The sequence below is a fragment of the Giraffa tippelskirchi genome, chromosome 14 (assembly GCF_054371585.1).
Source record: "Giraffa tippelskirchi isolate mGirTip1 chromosome 14, T2T-mGirTip1v1.2.pri, whole genome shotgun sequence".
In the NCBI taxonomy this organism is placed as follows: domain Eukaryota; kingdom Metazoa; phylum Chordata; class Mammalia; order Artiodactyla; family Giraffidae; genus Giraffa; species Giraffa tippelskirchi.
In genome coordinates this window covers 64,795,043-64,821,083 of record NC_137288.1, presented here as the reverse complement: position 1 = coordinate 64,821,083, position 26,041 = coordinate 64,795,043, and the positions used below count along the sequence as shown (strand labels likewise).

Here is a 26,041-nt window from a genome sequence, read left to right as displayed (position 1 = left end):
TCCTACAAGCTCCTGGAAATCAAAGCCCCAGTGCCACAACTACCGAGCCTGTGCTCTAGAGCCTGCGCTCTGCAACAAGAGAAACCGCTGCAGTGAGAACCTGTGCACCACAACTAGACAATAGCCCCTGCTTCCTGCAGCTAGAGAAAGCCTGCACGCAGAAAAGAAGATCCAGTGCAGTCATAAATAAATAAAATAAACCTTAAAAAAAGAATCTTATCCTTCAAGTTGCAAAGGTAATATATGCTCACCATGTGAAGCTCAAAAATTACAAAAGCATGGAAAATAAGACTTTCTCCATATTTTTAATCTAATAGGTTGGTGCATTTCCCACGTTTCTCTCTGCTTATGCAAGTCTCTCTCTGTGTGCATGCGTGTGTGTGTGTGTGTGTAATTTTCACTTTAGTCTGATCAGGCTGTGCTGTGCTGTGCTTAGTCACTCAGTTGTGTCTGACTCTTTGGGAGTCCATGGACTGTAGCCCGCCAGGCTCTTCTCTCCATGCGATTCACCAGGCAAGAAGACTGGAGTGGGTTGCCATGCGCTTCTCCAGGGAATCTTCCCAACCCAGGGATGGGACCCAGGTCTCCTGCATTACAGGGGGATTCTTCATCATCTGAGCCACCAGGGAAGCCCATGTATACTGGAGTGGGTAGCCTATCCCTTCTCCAGGGGACCTTCCCAACCCAGGAATCAAACTGGGGTCTCCTGCATTGCTGGCAGATTCTTTACCAGCTGAGCTACCAGGGAAGCCCCTGATCAGGCTATACTGTTTGCCTACTGAAACTATTTAAAAAAAATTTTTAACAGCATTCCAAAGTTCCTTTATATATCACTATATACCTATCCTGCTTTATTTATCCCTTTTAGTATTTGATGAGGTGTTATTGGAGGAGGCCACTGAGAGGATGTAACCACAACCACCTGTTGACAATAGGAGGCTCCTAGCCCCTCCCTGGTCCGTGAAATATATGCTCCACCCACGGTTTCCATCTTGGGAGCCACTTTCAAGTTCACAGCCTAGAGAGAGCAGTGTGTTGTTAAGACTCCGAACTGCACTCGTGCCTGAACCCCGCGGAGGCCTTTGTGGAAACTTAAGATTCTGGCGGGAGGATATGAAGATCTGCTTGACTGGCAGCCACCTAAAACAAGGCTCATAAGTAAATTCCCTTTCTTATCACCCCCCTGTCCCCACCTATCTGGAGTGATCCATCTCTTTCTTTGGTTTCTTTCTACCCTCCGTGTCCTGAGGACCAGTTCCAGAGTTTATCCAGGAAGCTCTTGTGGTCACAGACCAACATGCATGCATCAACTTAGATCATTTCACTAGTCGCTTGTAAATGAGGATGTATTTATTTTATATTTCTTACAATTATGGAGATAATATATACATATGATAATAACCATGAGTGTTGCAGAAAGATGTCAAATATAAAGCAAAACCTTTTTTCTGACCATTACTGTTTTTTAAATGAAATTCCCCATAAATGACCCCTTTGAATAGGTTTCAGTTTTGTTCTTTTGCTGGTTCTCACTGTAACTCTAACTTGTGTATTTCTGCGTATTGATTTATCAGCTTTGGACAGTATCTGTTGACTGGTTACTATAAAAATAAACAGGTCTGAAATTCAGTGGCTTGGGGACAATGACAGTTTCTTAGACTATGGATTTGAATGTATCCAGATTTAATATTTGCTTATATTATAAAATTACTGATGTATTCCTTTAGAAATGATGCTTTTGTTGTTTAGTCGCTCAGTCCTGTCTATCTCTCTGTGACCCCATGGACTGTAGCCCGCCAGGCTCCTCTCTCCATGGGATTTCCCAGGCAAGAATATTGGAATGTGTTGCCATTTCCTTCTCTAGGGGATCTTTCTGACCCAAAGATTGGAGCTGGGTCTTCTGCATTGGCAGGCAGGTTCTTTACCACGGAGGCACCAGGGAAGCCCTTAGAAAAGTTACTTTTCTTATATTTCAAAGACTTTTAACACTGGCAGGATAGAAGGGTGGGGGTAATTTCAGTCTGCTATTTTTTCTTATGAAACTGATTACCTGAGGGGAATTTGTGTAGCTTCAGTTTTATGCCTGTTTACAGTGATCCAGCCTAGTCTTGAAATTATTGGAGTGCTTTCTGAAGAGAAGGGTCCGTGTTTTAAGCAGCGGGCTGCTGGGAGAACTGACGAGAGCGTTGGAGAACACACTAGATATGGAATCTGGTGGCAAGGGGGAAACGCAAGACAAATTCAGATGGATTTCAAATTTCTAAAGGTTCAGTCTGAGCAAAAGAGGCAGGTGGTGGGCTCAGGTGTACTGGCGTCAGCGTGAGCTAGTTAATCAGGTATCAGAGACAGCTGAAGCCAGTTTGGTTCTAGGATGGGGGTGTCTTCTGACATTGGTGGTTGGAAGGGTTTATAGTGCAGGCACTGATGGAAATCAAATTGGGAGTTTCCAATAGGATTTTCTATTAAAGAAAACTGCTTGTGTTAGGCAACTAAAATGTTTCCTGCGTTAAAAAATAATGTGCTTATGCTGAGTTTGAAATGGATAAAAAGTTAAAGCGGGCTGCTGTCCTGAACTCAGTTTATTACAGAATATATTTAAAGACAATTCAAAGCATAAAGGCAGTGGTAGATGGAAGAGATGGAGAGGAGCAGGTGACGATCCTTTTCAAAGGTGTAATTGATGAACATCACCCTTGGGGCCGTTCCTCCAACCACGTGTCACTGATTGGTGTTATTTGTTGCATCTGTGTGCGCATGTGACCTGTGCAATTGTGACCATAAATGAGAACACCTGGGAGCAGCCTAGTAAGACGCTAGAAAATCAGGTCTTGTTTGTCTGCTGGCTAACTCAGTGCAGGTCCGCAGATGGTGCAGACTCTGGAGGTGGAAGGTACCAGAGACCCGGGCAGGAGGAAGTTACATATGGGCTCTGCCTTCTTGGTTCCCAGGCATGTGAAGACTCTCTACAGCTTTAAGGGACACTTGCATAGGATTTTGTGGTGGTGGTTTCATCGCTAAGTTGTGTCCGACTCTTGCGACCCCACGGACTGTAGCCCACCAGGCTCCTCTGTCCATGGAATTCTCCAGGCAAGAACACTGGAGTGGGTAGCCATTTCCTTCTAAGGGGATCTTCCTGACCCAGGAGTCGGACCCAAGTCTCCTGCATTGCAGGGAAGTTCTGAGCTACAAGGGAAGCCTAAGATTTGGTGGGATCAGTCCTAATGGTCCTTGGGCTCAGGACTCAGATATGGTGAAGCCTTGAAGGTGGCTGAACTTTTTGAGTAGTTCTGTTTGGATGACATATTAGCCATCAGAACAGAGTGGCAGCCTGTCTTTAGAATGAGGCACTGAGGTTAGTCCTTGAGGTCAGAAGGAGTATTAGGGGTAAAGTTGAAAAGGGAGATGGTGGTAGTTGGGGGGGGTAGCAGAATGTAGGCCAGTGGTTCTCCAAGTGTGGTTACCAAACCAGCAGCATCAGGATCACCTGGGAACTTATTAGAAATGCACATTTTCAGGCATACTCCACACCTACCAAATCAGAGACTCTGGGAGCAGGCCCGGCAACCTGGGTTTTAACACACTGTCCCAGTAATTCTGATCACTGAAGTTGATGAACCACAGCTGTGGATTAACTATCTGCCTGCTAATTGGAGAGGGCTTCCCTGATAGCTCAGTTGGTAAAGAATCCACCTGCAATGAGGAGACCCCAGTTTGATTCCTGGGTCAGGAAGATCCGCTGGAGAAGGGATAGGCTACCCACTCCAGTATTCTTGGGCTTCCCTGGTGGCTCAGCTGGTAAAGAATCCGCCTGCAATGTGGGAGACCTGGGTTCGATCCCTGGGTTGGGAAGATCCCCTGGAGAAGGGAAAGGCTACCCACTCCAGTATTCTGGCCTGGAGAATTCCATGGACTGTATAGTCCATGGGGTCCATAGCCACGACTGAGTGGCTTTCACTGTTAATTGGAGATTACTCCAGCGGTGTTGATAACAAATCTGAGTCAAAAATCCTAGATAAAAATGGTACTGATGAACCTATTTTCAGAGCAAGAATAGAGATGCAGAGGATGAACTTGTGGGAGGAGAGGGTGGGATGAATTGAGGCAGTAGCATTGACATATACACACTGCCATGTGTAGAACAGCTAGCTAGTGGGAACCAGCTGTGTACACAGGGAGCTCAGCTTGCTGCTCTGTGATGGCCTGGAGAGGTGGGATTGGGGGGTGTGGGAGGGAGGCTTGAGAAAGAGAGGTTATATACTTACAGCGCACTGTTGTCATACAGCAGATACTAACACAACATTGTAAAGCAATAATCCTCCAGTTAAAAAGTTCTAGCTAAATCAATTCTAAATTTCTTCTAAACGTCTGCTATCGAAACCTTTTTAGTTTCCTCTGTTACATAAAAAATACTGAGACGTTTCTATACACTTGGCAATGTGCTTAGTAGTTTAGCCACATTATTTTCTTGACTTTTCCCATCCTCACTATTAATGAAGTGCCATTTTTATTTCCATTTTACAGATGAAGAGACAGAAGGATTTAGAATCTCATTAAAGGTTTTGGAGCTGGTAAGTGGCAATGCTGAAATTTGAATCCAGGGAGTTTCACAAAATGAGCTTGGCTTTCTTAACTGCTAAGCTGTACTCTGCATATTCTTAATTTCCCATTACACTCTCCCCCGTGAAGGACTGTGGACCATGCATGATTGGTAATGTATATTGATTACTATTTTCCTGCTGTGGGTATGATGTAAAACTGGCATTTTGCCTGTTATTGCTAACTCATTGAATCTCTTTAGAGTCAACAATTTCTACGTACTTGTATGCAGTTGAACTCAGAATTTAATGCTAAGTGCACTTTGGAATACTATGTTTTAATCTTGCACTTGCTAAATTTATGCTTTTCTATTACACCTGTAAATCTTTCCTTGTCATAATATGAGTGATTTACAATTTTCCTCTCAAGGATTTCCTTGAGTTGTGTTGGCACCTCCTATTTCATTTGAGGACAAGGGTAAAAATAATGAGACCAGGTGATTTTGAATCAGTTCCAGCGTTGTTTCAGGGCAAGCATGTGATTATTCTTGGTTTTTCTTGTGGTAAGTTTTCTGTAATTGGAAATGTTAGATGATGCTATTTTGAAATCCAGGTGTGAAAATAGTGCTGTAGCATAAAAACCCTCTTTTTGGTGTGAGTGAGTGAGTGGGTGTAGGTCAAAGAGACTTGAAACATAAATTTTAATTCAGAAGTGGTGCCAGAGAGACAAGTTAATTTTCTAAATCAGCCTGGTGAGAGTTGGAGCTCGGAAAATGCTTTCAAGGAAAAATGTCTTGTACTTTGCTAGAACAATCCTGAGGTGATAGGTTCAGCAGTATACTGGCCACCAAGGTTTAGTAATGTTTCTGGAGCTGTGGTTGATTTGCCTAAAAATCCTGAATATCACATCTTGCTGATTCTAAGACAAGTTCCTTCTTCACATTTTAATATTTATGAAATCAGAATGCACTTTGTGGTTGGTGAATATTTGGTAAGATGATAACATGGGGGTTTTAGCTGAGACTGGAATATAAATTATATTTTCAAAGAAGATGGTAACAGAAGGAATCAAAACTTTTTATTTTAAAATTTTAATTGTGGCAAAATATACATCATATGAAATTTAACATCCTAATCTTTTTAAGTGTACAGTTGGCATTAAGTGCTTTCATGTCATTGTGCAGCATCGTCACCATCCACCTCCAGAACTTTTTCATCTTCCCAAGTTGAAGCTCTGTACCTTTTAAACAATCCATCCTCATTCTTCATTCCCGTCAGTCCCTGGAAACTATCCTTCTATTTCTGTGAATTCGTCTTCTCCAAGTACCTCATGTAAATAGAATCATACAGTACTTGTCTTCTTGTGACTGGCTTATTTTATTTTGTGTAATGTTCTTAAGGCTCCTCTATGCTGTGGCATGTGTCAGAATCTCCTTCCTTGTCTCGGTTAATTAATGCTTCCTTGGCTGTATACACCACATTTCACAATCCACCTATCTGTCGATGGACACTTGGGTTGTATCCACCTTTTGGCTATTGAGAATCATGCTGCTATGAACATAGGTGTATAAATATGTGTTTGGGAAATTGCTTTTGATTCTTTGGGGTTTAGTGGAGGTGGAATCGCTGGATCACATGGCAGTTCTGTTTTTAATTATTCAAGGAAGCATCCTACTCTTTTCCACAATAACTTCATTTTGTACTTCCGAATAACTGCACATGGATTCTAATTTTTCCACATCCTCGCCAGCACTTGTTATTTTCTGCTTTCTTTTGGTTTTTGTAGTAGACATCCTAATGGGTGTGAAGGGGAGGAACTGTGACTCCTAATGACCTGACTCACATAGAAGGTATAATAAAAGGGTAGGGATTGAATATCTGGGATGGCTTTGTGGGAGTATGTTGGTGGTGACAAGAGCTGCTGATTTGATCCTGTAAGGAGAACAAGTCTGTCTAAAACCTTTGGAAAGGTATCAGCTGTGCTTAGTCTGTTTTCTGAAGTCTCAGGGGACCCTGAGGGGCCCTAAGTATACCGTCTAGAGACCCAACACGTGTATCGGCCAGCTGCCCATGCATGGTGGTAATATCCGCTCATGACAGTATTTCAGGCTGGAACTTTCCTGGTCTCTCCTTTGCTTACTTTAACTCTGGAGGAGTGAAAAACTGCCATTAGCAAAGTTGTAGAGGGAGGTGGAAGGTTAGGCTGGAAAAGAAGAGCAGCAGCTGACAGCACCCCATTGCTTGCTTGCTTCTCGTTGGCGGCAAAGAGGATTTAAGATGCTTCAACTTTATGTCAAGACCAAGTTTTGAACATGATATGGGACTGAATATTCAAATTACTGAGTTGGAACTGCCTTTTCTCAAGTCAAGTGTTTGGACTTAAAAAAAAAAATTATTTTTAATTGGAGGATAATTGCTTTACAATGGTGTGTTGGTTTCTGCCGTCCAACAACGTGAATCAGCCGTAAGTATGCCTACGTACCCCTCCACCCCATCCCACCCCTCCTGGCTGTCACAGAGCCCCGGGCTGAGCTCCCTGCGTTATACAGCAGCTTCCCACTAGCTAGCTATTTTACATACGCAATGTATATGTTTCAATTTCTCAATGACCCAGAAGAAACCAGAGAACTCACAGGGACAACTTTCATTTTCGTCAAGGGCAGTACTCTCCTATGGAGCACATTTTAAGGGACAGAGAAAGATTAAGTTGCTTGATGATTCCATGGATTAGGCTTGTTCAGTGAAGTGGTTGAACGTAGATGTCATGTGGTAGTGAATTTCCCAACTGAACCCCTGATTGTAATTAAAATGATGGTGAACTGTCGTTGGAAAATGAGAGGGTAGGAGAAGACTTTATCTGAGCCTTGTGAGGACGTTTAGAAAGAGAGATGTTTCCAAAGTTACGGAGTTCAGCTGTGGTGAACTTTGGTGTGTGAACACGTGGTGTGTTTAGCCTTGGGATGGAGTGAACCCCTTTGAAGGGAGGCATCTAAGTAGAGGAAATGGGACAGTCTGTTACGGCTGAGGAAGCAATTGGAGAGGATTCCTTCCCCTGGTCCCTCCACGACTGGGATTCTTTGGTTCTAAGATGTTTAGTTTTGAGTTTGACCTTGTGGATGCCGGACTTGCCTGGCGGCTCAGATGGTAAAGTGTCTACCTCCAACGTGGGAGACCCAGGTTCAGTCCCTGGGTTGGGAAGATCCCCTGGAGAAGGAAATGGCAACCTACTCCAGTACTCTTGCCTGGAAAATCCCATGGACGGAGGAGCCTGTTAGGCTACAGTCCATGGGGTTGCAAAGAGTCGGACAGACACGACTGAGCGACTTCCCTTCACTTTGTGGATGCCACTGTTTCTTAGCCACATGCTGGCAACTTCTCTGTCTCTTCCTTAGCCTCAAAAGTGTTTAGCTTGGGGTTTCTTTAGCACTGAGGCCTTAAGTGTAAGAAAAAGCTTTGCCATTTATTCAAGACTTAGCAAACATGGCATTATGTATGTTTGCTATGTTAAAATAGCTAATGACAAAAGGTGTCTTTGTGTTTCGAAAATATTTTTGTTTCTGTTGTAACACAAGAACACTCCCAAATTGTTTTTGAATGAAATGTTCAAATTAGTTACTCATCCTTTGCTGGATAGTAGTCCATTGTGTAACAGTGGGAGAGAAGTTTATTTTAGGAAAACAGAGCTTGGCTACTTAGTTTTTACTTAGGGGAAAGTAATTTCTCCAAAACTCCAGTTATCCTTAACCCTACTAGAATTGCATGCATCTTGGCTCCATATTCTACTGGAGTTTTAATTGGATTTTGTCAGTTACTGGGAATAAATCAAATTGGCCTCAACAGTAAGAAAATTTATTTTCTTTTAATAACAAAAAATCCAAAGCTAGGGTGGGCTTCAGAGGTTGTACTGCAGAGGCAGTTCTGCTTTTCTGCCCTTTTCCTGGGCTGGCTTCTTCCTCAGACCAGTGACAAGAAGGCAACACAGTTTCAGCAGAACATTTTGTGATGACAGGTGCTAGAGAAAGAAGAGATTTTTGTCTCTTCCTTAGAACTTTCTCTCAAGTGTCTCCTCCTTTCCTCCACTTTACCTGACTTCTTCAGACTTCTCATTGACTGGAATTAGGAATCTATCCTAAACCAACAGCAGGCCAGAGGGCCAGCTGTTTTATTTTAACTGTTCAACTCTGCCATTGCAGTATAAAATCAGCTATAAACAATACATAAACGGGTGTGACTTCCAACAAAAAGTTATTTACAAAAGTAGCAAGCAGGCAGAGTCTGACCTGTGGTGTGTAATTTGCCCTGGCTATAGGCTTCCCAAAGATTGATCTTCTGATTGAAGTTGTAGTTTAAAAGTGGTTTTGAGAAGGACCACATGGGTTTCAAATGAGATTCAAGGATCTGTATTGTTTTCCCCCAAATCAGAAGTCCAAGTCATGGCCTTTGTTTACATCATATGAAAACTACTTGTTCCCCAGTCAGTTGATCACAGCTGGTAAATTCAGTATGTTAAGCAGATTCACCGTTTATTTCATTGAACTGATCCGTCAAGCAGTCAAAGCAGCCTGCTCTTGCCAAGGTGTAACCTTGATGTAATTTAGACAGATAACTCTCCATGAGCCAATCTACCTGCAAGTTAGTCTACCTGTAATTCGCATTTCTTACTGAGCCTACTGTGACAACATCTAATTAAATCACACTCTGAATGAGGGCACAGCTTGCCCTAGAAATTATTTAACCAAATAATTAGAAACTTTCTGAAATTGTTGCAAAAATTAGTAATAACAGGAAGTCATTTGCAAATTGCCTAAGCACTCATATTCTAGTAGACACAGGTCATCTGCTTTTGGCTGGGAAGTCACACGGTGGGTACATGGCCTAAAGATGCAAGGAGGGAACAGGGATTTGTACTTAGGGAAACTGCATTTTTGAACTCCCAGTATCTATGAGTCTGTTAAAGACAAATACTGTATGTTTTCACTTAGAGGTGGAATCTAAAAAGCAAAGTGAATAAATGAAACAAAACAAACAGGGCCTTACCTGGCCGTCCGGTGGTTACGACTCGAGCTTCCGATGTAGAGGGTGCAGGTTCAATGCCTAGTCAGGGAACTCAGGGAACTAAGATTCCCACATGCCCTGTGGCCAAAATACCAGAACATAAAACAGAAGCAATATTGTAACAGATTCAATAAAGACTTTGAGAAGAATGATTCACATTAAAAAAAATAAAACTAAAAAAAAAAGACCAGACTCATAGATACAGGGAACAAACTAGTGCTTGCAAGGGGGAAGGAGTGGATGAAATAGGTAGAGGGGATTAAGAGATGCAGACTTTCAGTTATAAATGAGTCGTGGTGAGGTAATGTACATCCCAGGGAAAATAATCAGTGATACTGTAGTACCTTTATATTGTTCATGATGTAAAAAAATATTGAATCACTATGTTGTACGCTTGAAACTAATATAATATTGTAAGTCATTTGTACTTAAATCCTTTTAGAAGTAAGGGCAAGATCTCTTTTCCATTTCTTGGAGCAGTCACTGAGGTTGTGCATAATCGTTTTGATTGAACAATTTCGACTTGTCAGATGTAAACACACAGGGACGTTACCTTTCCGATATCGGATTGTGTCAGTCAGGCTTCTCTTTCCTGCTGCGAAGCCGACATCCTTAATGACAGTTTGGGCTGAGTCTCTAATATTTCAGTTTCTTTTGGACATGAACATAGTCTCATTTCTGTTCTTAAATTTTCTCCTGTTCTTTTTAAAACCTCAATCACCTACTCATTTCAGGGCCTCCCCACTTGCTCTCATTTGCCTCCAAACCCAGCAAATTCTGGAAACTGGGACTGCGGTCTGCCCTCTTGCCAGCCCCCTTCTCCCTTGCTCTTTCCTCTGGTCCCTGAGTGTTGAGTGCTGGAAGGAGCAGAGCCACCCTCTCGCATAGCTGCTGGTGGAGAACCGGCCGTCTTCACTGTGGTGAACAGAGCCACCCTCTCGCACAGCTGCTGGTGGAGAACCGGCCGTCTTCACTGTGGTGAACAGAGCCACCCTCTCGCATAGCTGCTGGTGGAGAACCGGCCGTCTTCACTGTGGTGAACAGAGCCACCCTCTCGCATAGCTGCTGGTGGAGAACCGGCCGTCTTCACTGTGGTGTTTGGCATTGCTACTCTATCCTGTGAACAGTTTCATATCGAAGGCAGCAAGGTCGTGTCCTCTATCCACTGGGTGGCCCTGTCTCAGCTCTCTGCCCAGCTCTCAAACCCCTCGGAGGGTGAGTGTCACAAGCTGGTTCTTTCAGGGAGCATCCTTTGCTTCTGAAAAATCTTTAAGGCAACCTCCCCCTGGTAAAGCCCTGTGGTGTGAGAGATCCCCTGAACCGTAACCTCTTCCTTCCCAGCTCCCAGTCCCCACCAGGGGCACCCACCTTGCAGCCTGTTGCTGCCGGCTTCCTCTTGCCCAGCAGGGCGGGCCTGCTTGGTGAACGTGTGACCAGGGCAGTTGTATTGAGCGTGTGCTCAGAATGGCCCCACCATTGGAGTGTAAGGCCCAAGAGGGTGCCATTTTGAAATTCTTAATCATTTTCTTTGTGTTTTGGAAGTGAAGTCAGGCTAGTGGAGCGTGTCAGGGGCTTAGCGCCTTGGCCCCTGCACAGACCTGCTTCTTGCTGCCTCCCTGATGCTTCTGGAGGCCTTTTCCCCAGTGCTTCATGCCCCGGGCCCTGCCTGGCTTCCCTGTCTCTATCTTTCTCTTTGCGCACACGCTGCGTGTGTGGCCTGTGTGAGGGACTTGGGTGTGGGAGGCTTGGCGTGGTGTGTACCCTGCTGTGTCTTGGGGTGATACAAGGAGGCATCTCTTCCAGTATGTTCTGGAGGCAACTCAGCGGACCTCTTGCCCTTCCCTTGTAAGTACCAATCTCAAGCTGGCGGGAAGGTTGCAGTGCCTTGGGACTCGCCCTGAGTCAGGGTGTTGGGCCTGTGGAGAGGGTTTTTTTTTCCTGCTCCTGGCCAGGACCCCACATTTTCACTTTTCGCTGGTCTCCCCTAGTTAGTTAGCTAGAGCTGTCAGGTGGTTCTCTTGGCGAGCGCTGGCCAGACAGCTTAAGCCACGTCACCTACAGCTGGGCGCTCTCCTTGTTACTACAGATGGTGGGAGTATAGGCATTCCCGGCCCTCCCTTTCCTGCTGAGTGACTCAGCAGATAACCAGCAACCCTAACTCCGCAGTGGGGGGTTTAGAAGACCCTCCCCCACCCATAATCTTGTAAGAGGGTCTGGGAAACTTTGTTGTGATAGTTCAAGTGGACAGCAGAAGGACTCAGCCATATATATGTGTATCCATTCTCTGCCAAACTCCCCTCCCATCCAGGCTGCCATGGAACGCTGAGCAGGGTTCCCTGTGCTATGCAGGAGGACCTCATCGGTTATCCATTAGAAGTAGAGCAGTGTGTACATGTTGATCCCAAGCTCCCTAACTCCGCTTTAATCTGTGTCCCGGGCTCCTCCTGGGGTAGAGAAACATCTCTACCAGCGCCTCCCTGTCTTCTGTTAACCAGTGTTCACATGGACCCTCAGCTTTATGAATTTGTGGTGGGTCTGAGTTGACAGGCCATTATCACTGAAATGGTCTTACCCAGCAACTTCATTTCAGCGCCATTCATGTATTCAATTTCACTCTTCTTTACAGCTAGGAAACTGCCCCTACGTCTGTAATATTTGGTTTATATTGTCTACACATTTTCTATAAACATGATGTGAACTGGAAACTGCCATAATGCTTTTTCTAAGAGTTTCCAAGACTTTCACTAACACTAGAAACTAAACTTTAGTTTTCTGGTGGGCAAGATGGAAAAACAAAAAAATCACATTCGTTGACATTGTATTTGTGAGAAACCAATAGGATGATCATTGTAAAACTTACAAAATTTTAAGTGTCCTATAAGTATGAGATACCCATAATCTGAATCTTCATGGACAAACCATGGACATGGCTTTCCCAGGGTAATAGATATTTGATTATGGGGGCAAACAAAACCAAACCCACAAAAGCTACTTAGGCTCAAAGTTAATAAGTGAAGTTTAATTAAAGTGAACATTTGTGTGTGTGTGTGTGTGTGTGTGTGTGTGTGTAACAGTAGTCATCTGAGTGGAACGTGTTGTAACTGTGCAAGGAGTTGTTGTTTAGTCGCTTAGTCGTGTCCGATTCTTTGCGACCCCATGGACTGCAGCCCTCCAGGCTCCTCTGTCCGTGGAATTCTCTAGGCAAGAATACTGGAGCGGGTTGCTGTTTCCTTCTCCAGGGCATCTTCCCGACCCAGGGATCCAACCTGCGTCTCCTGCATTGCAGACAGATTCCTTATCACTGAGCTGTTAGGGAAGCCATGCAGGAGGATGATTTATCTCTAAAAGATGGGGCTCATTTCTCTCAGGTCTGAGGTAAAAGGTGTTTGAGGCAACAGAATCGGGTGCTTTCATGTTCTGAGAGCCTTGGTATGATATAAATCTGGTAACTTGTGAAGTCCATGGTGTCGCAGAGAGTCGGACATGACTGAGCGACTGACATTTTCACTTCACTTTTTGTGTGTGTACTTAGTAAGTCCACCTCCCTCACAGTACAGTAGGGGTCAGTGTGTTTTGTTGGTGTACATGGCAAACGCACATCATGACCCTGTGCTTTTCTTGGTGCCGGAAGGGTTCACTGATGTATGATGTAAAGGTCCCAAGTACCATAATCCCACCCTAGGCTCAAGGGATGATAGTAATATAATAGTAGTAACTAAAAGCCACCCAGTGCTCAATAGCCTGTGCTGTCCTGAATACCTTCAATAGTAACTCACTTAATTCCCACAGCAACCTTAGAGGTCAGTATTGCTGTTATCCCAGCGTTACAGATGAGGGGACTGTAGCAGAGAAAAGATAAGTAACGATGAATAAGGGGCCAGAGCTGGGATTTGAGAGTAGGCTGTCCTGCTTCTTTGGTGGCTCAGCTGGTAAAGAATCCACCTGCAATGTGGGAGACCTGGGTTTGATCCCTGGGTTGGGAACATCCCCCCGGAGAAGGGAAAGGCTACCCACTCCAATATTCTGGCCTGGAGAATTCCATGGACTGTATAGCCCATGGGTCACAAAGAGACGTGACTGAGCAACTTTCACTTCCACTGTCCTGCTTCAGTGACAGGCTGGGACTGGCCCCTGTGCTCCTGGGGGCTGCTCTGTACTTGACTGTGTTTTAGGATTAGTCCTCAGTTAGGACTGTGCTGCTTCTCTCCTTTTGCTAATCCATCCTCTATCCTGTGCCAGCTGGAGAGACTTGCCCTCTCTGGATTGCATCCTGAGCTTCCTGGCTTTCGGTTTCCATTTGGGTTTGGCCATCGGAAGGCACCCGGCGAGGAGAGGCTGGCCTTTATTGGCTGTGGCCCCCTTTTCTCTGCACCCTTGCAGGGTGGCCCCAGCTCTTCAGGTCTGGTGACACCACCGTCTCCTCCTCTATTCAGACAGAGGAGGATCAAAGCTTCCAGCCTGTGCAGTCCTGGTGCCTCGCCGTCACAGGGAGGTTCTTTGCGCCCTGCCTGCACCTTTGTAAAAAACCCTTCATTAAAATTTAACACTTTGCATTTGTTGTCTCTTCCTGCAGGAATTCTAACACAGGCTTCGTCTGAGAGTTCATCTGTTGTCCTCTGCTCGAGTCTCCAGGATTCAAAAACACTTGATATTTTTAGAATAATTTTGCAAAAAAAAAGAAAAAGAGTAAAATTCAGGGTAAGGCCAGGCAGGCCTGTTAACTTGTCTTGGAATAGATAATAAGAATAATCCTATACTTGTTAAGAAGTCTTCCTCTTTTCCAAGTGTTTTTAGACACATTTGTCAGTAACAACCATTAGAAGTGTGGGTTCCATGTACCCTACGAAGAACTTCATCTAAATTATTTCTCAGAACAACCTTAGGAGGCAGGCTCCCTGGTTGTTATTCTCGTGTTGCAGAGGAAGAAACAGAAGTCGAGAGTGATGCAGCAGCCTGATGAAGGCTGGGCAGTGAACAAGTTGCGCGTGTGGCATTTACCTCCAGGCAGTTGATGCTGAGGTCCATACTTTTAAGCAACTTTCTTATACTTGCTGCATCTCATTTTGCCCTTGGAGCAACTTGGAAAGTGGGCCAGACTGGTGTGATTTTTCTCCCTCTTATTGCAGGTGCAGCAGCACACTGAAGGGACGGTGGGCTGAAGTGACCTCTCAGCTTACAGAGCTTCTTATGCACATAGACTTTTATACAGTACATAACCATGTATAAATGGCGGGACGGGTGGTTACTGGGAGCCTTGCTGTTGAAATCAAGTAGCTTTGAGGCAGCTTTGCTTGTTGCCAAGAGCCTTAGACTTGGGTTAAAAGACAGGGGTTGAAATCCAGACTGAGATTTCCTACTTGACCTCGAGGAATTCTTCCTTGGAGGCTTTGTGTCTTCGTAAAGTGGGAGGAATCAATTCCTCCTTCACAGAGTGTGTGAGGATGATATAAAGTAATTATGTAAAAGTGTTTATCACAGTAGTTTAATATGTGTTTTAAAAAATATCCGCATGTGTCATCAAAGGGTTGATCTGTGAATTGAAGGGTAGACAAGGAGGCAAAAGAGGTTTGGATCCTGACAGCCTAGCTGGTTCCTTGTGAGTGTAGTAAATCCAGGGAAATTTGCAGTGGATGGGCAGGGCTTCATCCAGCCCTGAGGAAAGACTGAACACTGCTAAGGCACCTCAGTGTCCGACTCTGTGCAACTCCATAGATGGCAGCCCAGCAGGCTCTGCCGTCCCTGGGATTCTCCAGGCAAGAACACTGGAGTGGGTTGCCGTTTCCTTCTCCAAAGACTGAACACTGGCTGTGTGTTATTGAGGAATTCAGATTTCATGTCACTGTGATGGCTTTATTTTTGTGATGGGCTTTTTTTTTTCTTCTTAACATTAAATCACTTCTGAATACATGTATTATCAGAAACTGTCCATGTATGAAATGTGAATTATTAAAATTTTTTTAAAACATATTTTCAAGCCAGAGACAGTAATTTAATTATCACATTCTTCTGCGTGCACAGTTGTTATGGAGTAATTGTCAATGAAACATACTTCATAAGTCTCAACCTTTCTGTCAGATACTCTTGGCTTTAATGTTCTGTTAACTATGTATATATTTTCTAGGTTTAATGCTTAAATGCTAAGTTTTATGATTCTGGTCATCTTATTTTGATTAAAAAATTAGAATGTGATGGGCTTTATCGTAGAAACTAGAATCCTAACGGGCATGTGGTCAGGAAAACCTTGAGGCAGAGCTTTCTTTGGCAGTATGTTCGGTGCATTCCTGTGAGGACCATGGTGTTTACAAACAGAAAACCCGTGTCTGTTAGGGTGATGCCTTGATCTGAGTGGTTTTAGGGTCTGTTCTCAAATGAATTTGGAGTGTGAGGCCTTTCTTAATCATCCCTGCAAAAAGTAATTTCTCACCCCTCTGAACTATTTCAGAACTTACCGTTCGTTCTGTTTGTCTGAATGTATTAATACTATGTTCAGTTTGGAGGTTTGTACTTTTTCCCTCTCCACTCTGAGAGCTTATATATATATTTTACAAAGCACTGTATTCTTTTTCTAAAGTTATTTTAATTGGAGGTTAATTACTTGACAACACTGTGGTGGTTTTTGACATACATTTACGTGAGTCAGCCAGGGGTGTGCCTGGGTCCCCCATCCCGAACCCCCTCCCACCTCCCTCCCTACCCCATCTCTCTGGGTTGTCCCAGTGCGCCGGCTTTGAGTGCCCTGTTTCATGCATCGAACTTGGACTGCTGATCTATTTCACATATGGTAATATACATGTTTCAATGCTATTCTCTCATATCATCCCACCCTCACCTTCTCCCACAGAGTCCAAAATCTGTTCTTCACATCTGTGTCTCTTTTGCTGTCTCGCATATAGGGTCATTGTTACCATCTTTCTAAATTCCATATATATGCATTAATATACTGTATTGGAAAGCACTGTATCCTTGAAAACTGTGTATGAACGTGCTGTGAAGTGAATTTCTTTCTGATCTGTGTTACGCCAGATGGTGGGGTCGGGGGAGGTAGGCGTCTGCTATTCCTTCAAAACGTTGAACAACATCTTTGTGTCAAGACTCAGCTGACTGTAGGGGTATAGAGACATCCTCAGGCCCTGGTACCTGACAAAGGTGCAGATACCACAATAGGATACATCAAGTCCCGTAAGAGGGGGACAAGGTACGGTGAGTTCTCGGCAGTTACGTTGAAAGTGAGTCTGTTCACATAGCGTGTTAGTAAATGATCCACATAGGTTATCTCTCTTGATAAGGGCCAGAGTAAATTAATACACGAAAGCCTCCCACAGCCAGAATGCTTGGTGAACGGAGTGTTTTGGTTTCTGGGATTTTCCAGTCAGCTGAGAGTTGTGAAAATGCAACGCGGACCTTGTCATCCCTGAAAATACACCAAAGGTCCACTAGGTGGCGCCATGTCTCTAGGAAAACAAAGTTTCCAGTCAAACGACTCAAATTTGAATTCTTGGCATTCTTGCAATCATGACATTTCCCTTGCTTTTTAGGAAAGCTAAATACTGAATGAAAAATTGAGTTTTTAACGGTTCAGTTAAAAATGAAAGATCACCAGACGTGATCTCAGAACTCATGAACTGAAATTCCCAAGGGAGGTTTTAACACTTTTTTTTTTAAAAAAACAATATAACATTAGAAAAGCGAGAAAACAAAAACCCAAAACACAGGAGGGTCAGTAACTAAGTGAATAGTTTTGCCATATGGACTTGCAAACATCAGAGGAGGCAGTGTGGCTTGAAGTTGCTTTTGCTTGACTGTCGTCTTTGATTAAATTTTCTAAATTAAAAGTACAAATTTACTGTATTAAAAAATATATATATATAGACAATGTTTTTTCTATACATAAAATAAAAGTGAGTCCCTCTTTACTCCTACCTCCAGATGTAGCCCACCCAGTTCTTTTGCTGTACATTCACAAGCATATTTCTCTTTATAGTGAGAGAATGAATATACAAATGGAGAATGGCCAGACCGCACATAAAAACAGAGCTCTGACCTGCAATCTGCAGCAACCAGCCAGGAAGCCAGCCCGCTGCTTCTCTAAGTCACACGTGTAGAAAGCCAGGCCATTATCTCTTGCCTCCTGTCCAGAAAGCAAAACAGTAACTTCTACATAGTCAGCCCAGACCTGATTAATTACTGACAGAGCCCTTAGTGTCTGTCCCAGATTATAATTTAGGACTCCCCAGAGAAAGCCAAATATGCACCCCTAAACAATATCATGGGATTCCCTCCTCTTCAGCTGGTCTGCTGGCAGCTTCTCCGTGCTCAGCGCCTGCAGCCATCGCACACCTGTAATTTTCCCTGGTTTTCTCCTGGAAAGCTTTCCGACTCCTCTGCCTGCCTCCGAGTCTCTGCCAAACACCGAGGATGGTGCCTGACTGTCTGCAAGGGCAGGATCTGAAAACAAATAGCCTTATCGTGTTCTCATTTGGCTGGGCTTCATTTATTTTCACCAGAGGTAGATACATTCATTTAACATCCCATATTTGAGGGCCTGCTGTTCAAAAAGCTGGGGACACAGACATAGTCTCTTCCCATGTGATGCTTACATTTTAGCGGAGGAGAAAAAAGTAAATGTGTTCACTAAAGACTGTTAGGGAGTGCTTTGTGTTCTGAAGAAAAACAGAGCAGGGTCAAAGGATGGAGAGCGACAGAAGGTAGCATCTAAGTCACATGGAGGGGAAAGTGCTCTCTGGGGAGCTGACACTTCAGTGGAGTCCTGGATAAACTAAGGGACTGGGCACGTGGCTTCACGGAGAGAGCGGCAGGTGCCAAGGTCCTGCCCTGGGAGCGTGCTTGTTTTGCTGAGTGAAAAGCAAGGAGGCTAGAGGGGCTTAAGACCGAGTTTTCAAACTGTTCTGTGACTCATAGTAAGATATACATTTTACTTTATGACCCAATATGCAGCATACACTGTTAGGGATTGAATTATGGCCGCCCCCCTCCCCACTCCAAATATGTTGAAGTCCTAACCCCCAGTAACCTCAGAACGTGACCTTATTTGGGAGTAGTGTCATTGGTCACTGCAGATGTAATCTGTTAAGATGAGGCCATGTGGGAGTAGGGCAGGCCCAGAATCATGGTGTGTGTGTGTGAGTGTGCGCTCAGTTGTGTTGGCCTCTTTGTGGCCCCATGGACCGTAGCCCGCCGGGCTCCTCTGTCCATGGGCTTCTTCAGGCACGAATACTGGAGTGGATTGTCATTTCCTCCTCCAGGGGATCTTCCCAACCCAGGATCGAACCCACATCTGTTACATCTCCTGCATTGACAGGCGGGTTCTTTACCACCAGCGCCACCTGGGAAGCCCCTCAGAGGCTCTAGGAGGAGTTAGTGTTGCCTTCTTATCTCTACCTACTCCTCTGAGGGTAGCAGGGAGGAGCAGGCCAGGTCTTCCTAGACCCTCTTGTGGGTTTGAGGCCTCTCTGCACCAGGGCCCTGGTGTCTGCTACGGGCTGTATGGTGTGTGTCTCTTTACCCAAGGGTCAGGCACTCCTGGAAGAACACTGTGGCATGAGGGCTTGAGCCCAGAGCTAGGACTGGGCTTCCCTTACACAGGCCGCCTTCTGCACCGCGGGGATCTTCACAGGAAGATGGTGCCCACCGCCGCTCTCTTCCCCTGTTCTTCCCCGTCAGGTCATCCCATCTTCATTTTCAAAATGCCCATTCCGCCCTTCTAGCCAGCAACACAACTCTCCTCTTTATGTGGAAGTTGATTCTGAGTCTCCATTACTTTCATTTTCCAAGAAATTGTGGTGGCTTCCTTGGTGAGTGGCTCTCCTGCACTGGGCCTCAAAGCCTCTTCAGTCCTGTAAGTGATGGGGATCCATTTTCTAATTACCTAGTTTAGTCTTTCTACCAGTAGAAGGCTCTTGAGAGTCCCTTGGACTGCAAGGAGATCCAACCAGTCCATCCTAAAGGAAATCAGTCCTGAATGTTCATTGGAAGGACTGATGCTGAAGCTGAAACTCCAATACTTTGGCCACCTGATGTGAAGAGCTGACTCATTGGAAAAGACCCTGATGCTGGGAAGGATTGGGGGCAGGAGGAGAAGGGGACAACAGAGGATGAGATAGTTGGATGGCATCACCGACTCAATGGACATGAGTTTGAGCAAGTTCTGGGAGTTGGTGATGGACAGGGAGGCCTGGCATGGTGTAGTCCATGGAGTTGCAAAGAGTAGGACATGACTGAGCAACTGAACTGAACTTCTACCAGTAGGGCTGTGAGGCTCTGGTTCTCACAGTCATGAGAAAGAGAAAAACAGACCCTGACCTGGGGGAACTGGCCGTGGTGTTCTCCTGTGTAACATAATTTCATGGAACATTGATATCAGACAGGGTCACTCTGAGAGTGTGATAGGTCAAGTCAGAAATGGGACCACTGAGCAGAGAAAACACATATCCCCGTCCAAGCCTCGAAGAGGACCCAGTGTCCCTCCACCCTGGATAATATGAGCGACTGCTGCTTTCCTGTTTTTCCTTCCTTCTGGGTCAGATTTATTAAGCTACTCAAACGTAGAGTTCTCTCTTCCTTTTTAAAAATCTTATTCTATATTTTTAATTGCAGTATGATTGATGTATGATATTGTATGTTACAGATGTACAGTATAGTGATTTACAGTTTTAAAGGTTGAGTCTGCTTCTTTTTCATTATATCCACTAGTATGCACGACTGAGTGACTGAACTGAACTAGTATGCCGTATTTTTTAGATTCCATATATAAGCAACATTATATGGTATTTGTCTTTGTCTGACTCATTTCACTTGGCATTATGCCCTCCAAATCGATCCATGTTGCTGCAAGTGGCAAAATTTTGTTCTTTTTAGAGCTGAGTAGTATTCCAGCTGGAATACTTGGAGGGCGTTACGCCAAGTAAAATAAGTCAGACAGAGAAAGACAAATATTGTATGATATTCTTATGTATGGAATCTAAGAAACATATATGTGTATATAAGAATGGGAAAGAAATGGTTGAAGTTGAGAACTGCAGCAGCTTTTGACCTAAGGGAAGTTTTCAGGCCTCAGTGTAGGAATGGGGAAGCCAGGGAAAACCTGTCTTCCAGAGTAACCTTCCTGAGTCTGGGGGAAAGCCAGGTGATCAGAATTTGCAGGACAGAATAAAGAGAGCGCTGTACCAAGGGGAATCCTGAGATGGGCGGAGTGTCTCCTCTGAGTGTTGAGCTGGGCACTGATGAGTGTGGGCTTGTGAGGAAGCACCCTGGGGCGGGGGAGACCACCACTGTGAAGTGCTAGAGGGGGCGGCGTCCAGAGGTCATGATGGTTCCAGAATACTCTTGTTTCTTGCTCCCAGCGGCCAAAGTAGAAAATGTGATATTTCACAGGGCGCTTCAATAGAATTCCAGGAAGGGTCAGTGCTGGGGAAAAATGAACTCCAGACTAAATGCAGGTCTGATTATCACAAATAAAGCTTAAAAGTAAAGCATAAAAGCAATCAAATTCTTCCCAAGTAACTATGTCTGAGAGCAAATTTCAAGAATTTATGTAGAGCGACTTTCCTGGTGGTCCAGCGGTTAAGAACCCACCCTCCACCACAGGGCACTCAGGTTCAATCTCTGGTTGGGAAACTAAGATCCCACATGCCTTGGGGCAACTAAGCTGGTGCACTACAGCTACTGAGACCACGCAGCAACCAGCCTGTGTGTTGTAGCAAAAGATTACGTATGATGCAACAAAAACTCCCACATGCCACAACTAAGACCCTATACAGCCAAATAAATGATTTAAAATGTATATACATAGGACTAGAAAAGTACCTGGCATCAAATAAGGTGATATATACTGTGTCCAGCATCCAATCAAAAAGTTTTAGGCATATACAGAAGTAGAAAAATGTAGCCCGCAATGAAGAGAAAAATCAGTCTAGTGAAACTAACTCAGCAATGATTCATGATAGAATAAGTAGGCAAGGGTATTAAAGTTATTAACATAGTACTCCAAATGTTCAGGAAACTAAAGGGAAAACTGACTGTTAAGTAGAGACATGGAAGATATGAAAAAGCCCAAAATAAAACTTCTAGAGATAAAAGCTGCAGTGTTTGAGATTAAAAAAACTCACTCACATGTATGAAAAACCTATAGCTACTATTGTATTTAATGGGGAAAGACTTAATGTCCTCTCAAAGGTCCGTCTAGTCAAAGCTATGGTTTTTCCAGTAGTCCTGTGTGGATGTGAGAGTTGGACTATAAGGAAATCTGAGCGCCGAAGAATTGATGCTTTTGAACTGTGGTGTTGAAAAAGACTCGTGAGAGTCCCTTGTACTGCAAGAAGATCCAACCAGTCCATCCTAAAGGAAATAAGTCATTTGGAAGGACTGATGCTGAAGCTGAAACTCCAATACTTGGGCCACAAGTTGCGAAGAGCTGACTCATTGGTAAAGACCCTGATGCTGGGAAAGATTGAAGGGGGGAGGAGAAGGGGACGACAGAGGATGAGATGGTTGGATGGCGCCACAGTTTGAGTGAGCTCCAGGAGTTGGTGATGGACAGGGAGGCCTGGTGTGCTGTAGTCCATGGGGTCGCAAAGAGTCAGACATGACTGAGAGACTGAACTGAACCATACCTGTTAGAAACAAGGCAAAGGTGGCCACTCCCATCACTTTCATTCACCGTTGTACTGGAGGTTCTAGCCAGTGTAATAATAAAAAGAAAAGAAATTAAATGAAAGGGATTCTGTTTGGAAAGAAGGAAGTAAAACTAGTTGCAGATGACAATGACTATTTAAGTGGAAAGCCCTTTGGAATCATCAAAGCTTCTAGAACTGAGTTTAGTCAAATTTGTGGGATACATAACCAATATAAAAATAATTGTTCTTCTTTATATTGACGACTAAGAATAGGAATCACTATGTTGTACTCTTGAAACTAATATAATGTTTAATGTCAATTATATCAATGAAGATTGTCATAGTAATGTAAAAGGGAAATTGATCTTAAAAGAACAGTACTATTTATAATATCAAAAATATAAAATACTTGGGGATAAATTTGACAAAATATGTTTAAGACTTGTGCACTGAAAACTGAAAAAACATTCCTGAGTGAAATTAAAGATGACCTAAAATAAATGGAGAGATAAACTGTACTCATGGATTGGAAAATGCAACTGAGTTTTTAAGGTGCTGATTCTTTCTAAATTGATCACAGATTTAGTGCAGTCCCAATCAACATATCAACAGACACTTTAAAAGCTAGATAAGGTAACTCTCAAATTCTTGTGGAAATCAAAGAACGTAGACTAGTCAAGATAACTTTGGGGAATAAAAAGGACAAAGATTGTGGACTTAAGTTACCTAACTGAAAAGCAGTGTGGTCTAGATATCAAGAATGAGGAATAGAACAGTTAAACAGAAGAAGGAGTAGAAATAGACCCACACATAGATGGTTAGTTTTTAGCAACAATGCAAAAGCAATTCAGTGGAGAAAAGGCATTTTCAACAAATTTGATATTCATAAAACTGAACTCACAAAACTGAACTCACAAACTCTAAATGCATTACAGATTAAAAGTAAAACCTAAAACTGTAAAATAACTAGAAGTTATAGGAGAAAAAACTTACAACTTCAAGGATAGGGAAAGACTTCCTAGATATGACACTGAAAATCCACTCCTTAAGAGAAAAAATTGCTAAATTAGATTTCATCAAAATTTAGAACTTCTACTGTTTGAAAGACGCTTTAAAGAGAAAACCAAAAAAAAACACGTCATAGACTGACAAAAATAGGTAGTAAATCACATATCTGATAGAGGAATTGTATCTTTAATAGATAAGGAACTTTCAAAACTTAAAACAACTATCTAATTAAAGAGATAAAAGATTTGAATAGGTGTTCCACCAAAGATATATGGATGGCAATAAAGCACAAGGAGACAAATGAAATATAAAACCACATTGAACTACTACCAAACAACTATATATATATAAAATGTCAAAACTTAAAAAGGTTGACCATACCATGTATTTTTAAGGATGTAGGTCAACTGGAAATCTTATACATTGCTGGTAGAAATAAAAAATGGTACAACCACTTAGGAAAAATTTTTAGAATTTAAAAAAGTTAAATACATGTCTATCATATGACCCAGATACTTTATTCCTAGATATTTCTCCAAGAGTAATGAAAGCATGGGTCTCTACAGAGAGTTGTTGATGGATATGGATATTCACAACAGCTTAATTTGTAACATCCTCAGATAGAAAACAAGCCAAGTGTCCATCAACGGATGAGTAGCTAAGCACCTCATGGTGTATCCAAACAATGGAAGACTACTCTGCAATAGAAAGGAATGAAAGTGTTGATAGAAACAACAAAATAAGTATGCTGAGTGATGTAATATAGACCAAAAAAGTACATGTCATAGGCTTCCACTGATAATTAATCTAAAGTGGTAGAAAATAGGTCAATGGTTGCCTGGTTGGGAGAGCAGGAGGGTTGAGAGGAAGAAATGACCGTCAGACATAAGAGAACATTTGGGTGTGATGGATGTGTTCATTATCTTGACTGTGGTGATAATTCCAGGGGTGTATACCTATGTTAAAACTTACCGAACTGTACATTTTAAACATAGGCATCGGATTGTATGTCAATTATGTTTCAATAAACCTGTTAAAATAATGTGACAAAAATGATAACCTGTGAGCTGTGCTGAAACATCTCTTGTTGGGCAGAGCAAGTATGTGAGACTAGAGAGAAATAAAGATTGGCCATCAGCTGATAACAGTGAGGGGGGGGTACATGGGGGTTCGTTATCCTCCTCTGTCCACGTTGGTATTTGAAGTTTCCCATGATGAAATATGCAAACTGTTGTAATTAATGCCTTTTCCATAATACATTTGTGCCTTTTTACAAGTATTTTATCCTGGAATAGCGATCCAAAGTGGAATTGGATGTGTGATTTTGCACTTTATTTTCATGAGAACAGTCAGCTTGTGTTCTAGTTTCTTTTGTGTTTCTTTTAAGAAGAAGGGAAAGTGACCTTTTGTGATTTTTTGTTTGCTTGTTTGTTTTTGGGTCTTAGTTGGAATAGAGAGAAGATTCAAGGAAATTTGATGCTGAAAAGTTATGGCAGCTCACGTTAATGACCTTAAATATCTGAAATTAGCTAAAATGAATAAAAGAGCATTCTGAAGCTTTTTATTCTCGTCAGAAGTGTTCATGCAGGCAGCTTTGCAAAGCAGAATTTGTCTTTTGTTCACTGTACTTCCATTTCTGTTCTTAAAAATGCTACTTTCTACTTGGAAAAGTTGGTTATTCAGGTTTTAATAGTGTTTGATTGTGTGTCCAGATAGCATCTAACATTTATTACACACTTTGTATTCAAGCTCTTGACGTGGATGTATTTGATCTCTGAAGATTTTGCCGTATACCGTTATTACTCTAGTTACAACTGAATAAACTGAGACCCCTGGAGTTTAACTAGCTTGCCCAAAGCTGTGTAGGTAGGAAGTCAGAGCTGGAATGCAATCTGGGCATCTCGCTCTAGAGTCCATGGTCTTTACTGTGTTTAACTTCCTCAGTGCTTAGTTCTCAGGGAGTAAAACCAAGCATACAAAACTTTGGAATTCCCTCTTGTTGTTTGGTTACTGTGTATAATATACATATAGTATATTTTTCCCAGTTAAACATTTTTTTTTTCTCTACTGAGTTTTACACACAACAAACATTACTAAGGAAATAGTTTCTTTTCTGTTGTTTGATGATGGTGAAATGAAATGGTACTCACTTTGGTTCCAGATTCTTGTCTAGACAGTAGGGTTTATGAGCGTAATGCCTTGGTATGACTTAGGAAGAGATGAATTAGGGAAAGGCACCATCTCAGGGTGGATGACCCCTGATGAGCCCCATGACTTTCAGTCTTTGTGGAATTTTGTCCTGAGGAGAATGGCAGAGAAGCAACCTTTTGCTGGAACACAGCCCTTGGGTAGAACAATACGTTGGCATGTAGACTGCTGCCTGGATTTCAGTCTTTACTGACCCTCCCGGCTTGGGGTTTTGCGCAGTGTAGAAATTGCACAGGACTTGCCAGGTGGTGCTAGCAGTAAAGAATCTGCCTGCCAATGCAGGAGACAGAAGAGAGGAGAGTTCAATCCTTGGGTGGGGAAGACCCCTTCCTCTAGGGGAGGGGATCAAGTTAGCATAGGGTTAGGATTAGAGTTAGGGAGTTGTAACTACTAACTTACCTTTCTAATTGATTCAGAATATAAATTCATAATCGATCTGGCATTCATTCCCTCTTATAGCCCGAAACGTTCAGCCAGAAAATGGAGACAATGAGTGCAGTGCTTCCTGTACCTCTCCACACCCTTTTTTCCCCCGGGGGATTCCTCTGTGTTTCAAAGAGCTAGTTCACCATTGAGGTTTAGGACTGCCTGCTCCTGCTGGGA

The 26,041-nt window shown here is 43.2% G+C and overlaps 1 long non-coding RNA gene across 1 annotated transcript in view; it reads left to right on the top strand.

Annotated features, from left to right (window-relative positions):
- The first annotated feature begins 626 nt into the window (after positions 1-626).
- LOC145534518 (uncharacterized) overlaps positions 627-26,041 on the top strand; it is a 420,000-nt gene continuing 394,585 nt past the window's right edge. Inside the window, exons 1-2 of the long non-coding RNA XR_014074710.1 lie at positions 627-1,158; positions 4,522-4,568. This is a non-coding gene — a long non-coding RNA (uncharacterized LOC145534518). The remainder of the gene's footprint in view (positions 1,159-4,521; positions 4,569-26,041) is intronic.